The sequence below is a fragment of the Bufo bufo genome, chromosome 1 (genome assembly GCF_905171765.1).
Source record: "Bufo bufo chromosome 1, aBufBuf1.1, whole genome shotgun sequence".
NCBI classification, from domain to species: Eukaryota; Metazoa; Chordata; class Amphibia; order Anura; family Bufonidae; genus Bufo; species Bufo bufo.
In genome coordinates this window covers 425,975,311-425,980,568 of record NC_053389.1, presented here as the reverse complement: position 1 = coordinate 425,980,568, position 5,258 = coordinate 425,975,311, and the positions used below count along the sequence as shown (strand labels likewise).

Genomic DNA, 5,258 nt, shown 5'->3' with positions numbered 1-5,258 from the left:
GGATGGCGATTGGTGGGGTGAAATCACACCACCATCACCATCCTGTTCCGGGTTATCGGGTCTTCAGAGACCCGAATAACCCGGAAACGCAGAAAACCGCAGGTCTGAATTGACCTGCGGTTTTCTGCGATCGCATACATGGGGGGGGGGGGGGTCATTTGCCCCAAGTGCCTGCTCAATGATTTGAGCAGGCACGGGGTTCCGATCACCGCCCGCCGCGCGGCGGTGATCGAAAATACACAGGGCGTACATGTACGCCCTGTGTCCTTAAGTACCAGGACACAAGGGCGTACCTGTACGCCCTATGTCCTTAAGAGGTTAAAGACCAATTGAAAAAAGATTTTTAGCCCAAAATTACTTGAATGTAATAAAAAATTGCTGCCCAAAGGTGTCTATATTAGCCTTTAAAATTAATCAAAAGTGCTACAAAATAACAATTTAATCAATAAAAGATGGCTGGCTCACAGTATCTACTATATATTTAATAAATGCAATAAAATAAAATTAAAATTATCAGAAAATGAATGCAATACAATCACATATACATAAAATTATATATGGTCACGGTCCCTTTAAAACATTTGTGGTCGGATCGGCTATCAGAAAGGTGAACCTAACCTATCTAACCCTATCTACAACGAGCAGTAGAATTATGCCATAACTGCTGTGGAAGGGCAGCCTAAAGTGGGCCACCCTAATGTGAAGTGACTAAGATGGTGTGGGTGGGTGGGTGAAATCAGCTGAATCTGCGTCAGCCTGGGCCCACAGGTGCCTATAAATAGCCTAGTAATCAGCCAGCCTGGGCCCACAGGTACTTATGAATAGCCTTGTAATCAGCCTCCCCTCCCACAAATGCAGCAATGTCTTGCTTATACTTGTGGTCGGATCGGCTATCAGAAAGGTGAACCTAACCTATCTAACCCTATCTACAACGAGCAGTAGAATTATGCCATAACTTAGAAACATAGAATGTGTCGGCAGATAAGAACCATTTGGCCCATCTAGTCTGCCCAATATACTGAATACTATGGATAGCCCCCGGCCCTATCTTATATGAAGGATGGCCTTGTGCCTATCCCATGCATGCTTAAACCCCTTCACTGTATTTGCAGCTACCACTTCTGCAGGAAGGCTATTCCATGCATCCACTACTCTCTCAGGGCAGCCTAAAGTGGAAGGGCAGCCTAAAGTGGCCAAAAAGAGCAGACCTTAGTTTAGAGTAATATATACATACCGTTACGACACCCACTTTGAACGAAAGACCTTTCACGATGAAGGTGCGGAATATACCGTATATAACAGTGACTTTCATCTACCTTACCTCGTTGTCTTGTGCATCGGCACATCGTTCTTGGAGATGGTTAATGCTGATGCGATTGAAAGAGTGGCCGGTAACCAGAAATGATTTACTCCTATGTACGCTAACACATGACCATACAACGAGAAGGTCTGAATCCTGAGAGCTGCAGACTAAAACAAACAATGGTGAATATGTCGGAAGGGCCTGAATTAACTCCAACCATTCGCCAAGGGCCCTGATAGGACACCAACTGTTCCTGGTGGCAAAATACTTCATCGCTACTTATTGCCCAGGCCACACTTTATCTTATTTTTATTTTTTATAAAGGAGCCAAAAAATTAGAACATGGCGTATGCCGTCTCACTCTAGTAGTAGATTAATTGAAATGTGTAAACTCACCAGGCCTGGGGAACCACAAACAGGAATACATGCCTATTTCGATTAACGAGCTAATGTTGCCTGTAATAAAGGACAGACGTACACCATACCTGCAGTTGTAACAGAAAATAAGCTTAAGGTCGTGATAAACTATGTATACTGTGCCTGTAGTCGCGATATGCTTTGTTGTGTCTGTAGACGTGGCAGACTTCGTAAATTGCACCTTATTACTGTACCTCCTACTGGAAGACAGACCGATACCCAGGACTTAGGCCGGACACCAACACCCTCAGCCCGAGTTTGTAGATGAAGTAAGCCTGTCTGGGAGAAGGTGATGTCCGCAAAAGGCAGGCTCGGGATGACGGCTTATAAAGAAAACAATGATTTCCTTTTATACCCAACAACCTAGAAATTAAAAGTTAGAGAAAACAATAATGTGAATGAGGCTCTAATGACACGAGCCACCACAAGAAATTGTATTGCGAGCCACAGATGACAGCCATGCGAGCGGGTCTGAAGGCAGAAAAAGACATGGAACCTACTTGTGGTGGGACCACGCAGCCGGCCTCGAATGGAGGAGTTTATGTGTGTAAAATCTAAACGGAGAAGCCATGCGCGGCAGACTAATGGCTGAGCCATGCGTGAGGGACTCTAATGGTGGAGTCATATGTGTAAACCTAAAACGGAGAAGCCATGCGTGAGGGACTCTAATGGCGGAGTCATCCGTGAGAGACTAATGGCGGAGTCATCCGTGAGAGACTAATGGCGGAGTCATCCGTGAGAGACTAATGGCGGAGTCATCCGTGAGAGACTAATGGCGGAGTCATCCGTGAGAGACTAATGGCGGAGTCATCCGTGAGAGACTAATGGCGGAGTCATCCGTGAGAGACTAATGGCGGATGTCATCCGTGAGAGACTAATGGCGGAGTCATCCGTGAGAGACTAATGGCGGAGTCATCCGTGAGAGACTAATGGCGGAGTCATCCGTGAAAGACTAATGGCGGAGTCATCCGTGAAAGACTAATGGCGGAGTCATCCGTAAAAGACTAATGGCGGAGTCATCCGTAAAAGACTAATGGCGGAGTCATCCGTGAAAGACTAATGGCGGAGTCATCCGTGAAAGACTAATGGCGGAGTCATCCGTGAAAGACTAATGGCGGAGTCATCTGTGAGAGACTAATGGCGGAGTTATCCGTGAGAGACTAATGGCGGAGTCATCCGTGTAATAAAAACGGAGAAGCCATACGCGAGAGACTCTAATGGCGGAGCCATGCGTGAGAGACTAATGGCGGAGTCATACATGTAACTAAAACGGAGAAGCCATGCGTGAGAGACTAATGGCGGAGCCATGCGTGAGAGACTCTAATGGCGGAGTCATATGTGTAAACCTAAAACGGAGAAGCCATGCGTGAGAGACTTTAATGGCGAAGCCATGCGGGAGAGACTCTAATGGCAGAGTCATATGTGTAAACCTAAAACGGAGAAGCCATGCGTGAGAGACTAATGGCGGAGTCATCCGTGAAAGATTAATGGCGGAGTGATCCGTGTAACTTAAACAGAGAAGCCATGCGTGAGAGACTCTAATGGCAGAGTCATATGTGTAAACTAAAACTGAGAAGCCATACGTGAGAGACTAATGGCGGAGTCATACGTGTAAAACGGAGAAGCCATACGTGAGAGACTCTAATGGCGGAGCCATGCATAAGACTAAAACTGAGAAGCCATGCGTGAGAGACTCTAATGGCGGATTCCTTTTTATTTTTTTTATTATTATTTATTTAATATAAACCACTTATGCAGCACCAGTATGACTTGTGGACTTGCATAACCAATGACCCTCTCCGATAATAAACCTAGGACGCTAGCCAGCCTACAACCATATTGTACACCTAACGAACATGAAGAACGGTCATCGGGCCCCCGAGGCCATGAAGCCCCCTGAAGCCAAGAGACTGAACTGAATGACCTTACAGTGACAAGTAATTAAAACGTGACCCAGACCTAAAGAAAAATGCATAGACATTAGTGATCTGAACCACATGCATAAATGAAACATTAAACCGACCGTGAAATTGAAACAGATGGGAGAAAAACAAGAGCCAGAGGCATTGCAGTTCGCTAAGAGAAGACCCTTATCGTGACAAACGAATAGTGATGAGCGGGAGGTGCCATATTCGGTTTCGCGATATTTCGCGAATATTCGCATGAATATTCGTGTTATATTCGTCGAAATCGAATATTCGCAATTATTCCAATTATCGCGAAATTATTTTTCGCATATTGCGAAAATTTATCTTGATAGTATAAGGCAACGTTCCTATGCTAATGACTATGGCTAGGCTAATATGTGTATATTACGAAATTTCGTAATATTGCTCTAACTTCGTCTCTTAGAATATTACGAATATTCTAAAAGACGAAGTTAGAGCAATATTAAGAACATTTGCAAAAGTCGAAATTGCAATGCGAGTAATATAACACGAAATAGTCGCATGAAGATTTAAACTTAGCACAGCTATATTCCATATTCTAGCCTAATATGGAATATAGCTGTGTTAAGTTAGCACTGCTATATTCCATATTAGGCTAGAATATGGAATATAGCTGTGCTAAGTTGAAATCTTCATGCGACTATTTCGTGTTATATTACTCGCATCGCAATTTCGACTTTTGCAAATGTTCTTAATATTGCTCTAACTTCGTCTTTTAGAATATTCGTAATATTCTAAAAGATGAAGTTAGAGCAATATTACGAAATTTCGTAAAATACACATAGATTGTATTTAAGCTAATATACTGCTATAGTAATAATTTTTAATAGTGTACATATTTTACAAAACTTAAGTTCAGAAGAGGCAAAAAAAATTACAGGAAAAAAAAGGGATTATAGCACTATATTAGCTAAATTACAATCTATATGTGTATTTTACGAAATTTCGTAATATTGCTCTAACTTCGTCTTTTAGAATATTCGTAATATTCTAAGAGACGAAGTTAGAGCAATATTACGAAATTTCTAAAAGACGAAGTTAGAGCAATATTAAGAACATTTGAAAAAGTCGAAATTGCGATGCGACTAATATAACACGAAATATTCGCATGAAGATTTCAACTTAGCACTGCTATACTCCATATTCTAGCCTAATATGGAATATAGCAGTGCTAACTTAGCACAGCTATATTCCATATTAGGCTAGAATATGGAGTATAGCAGTGCTAAGTTGAAATCTTCATGCGAATATTTCGTGTTATATTACTCGCATCGCAATTGCGACTATTGCGAAATTTCGTAAAATACACATATAGATTAGATTGTAATTTAGCTAATATGGAATATAGCAGTATGTTGAAAACGCCACTGACTGGAGCAGCCAGGAAGCCAGGAATCCAAAGGACAGGTAAGAACAACTTTAGGGAAGTGGGAAAGAAAAAAATATAATAAAAAAAAAAAAGAAAAAAAACGAATATTCTATTTCGCGAATATATAGAACGATATTCTAAATATTCGCGAAATCTCGAAATTGCGATATTCGAGAAAAAAATTCGCAATTCGAATATTCGCGCTCAACACTACAAACGA

The 5,258-nt window shown here is 41.9% G+C and overlaps 1 long non-coding RNA gene across 1 annotated transcript; it reads right to left on the bottom strand.

The window, feature by feature from the left end:
- Positions 1-319: 319 nt before the first annotated feature.
- Positions 320-581, bottom strand: LOC120987053. Its single transcript, XR_005775897.1, has 2 exons — positions 546-581; positions 320-473 (listed from the first exon to the last, which is right to left on the bottom strand). It is a non-coding gene; the product is annotated as an uncharacterized LOC120987053 (long non-coding RNA).
- Positions 582-5,258: the final 4,677 nt, after the last annotated feature.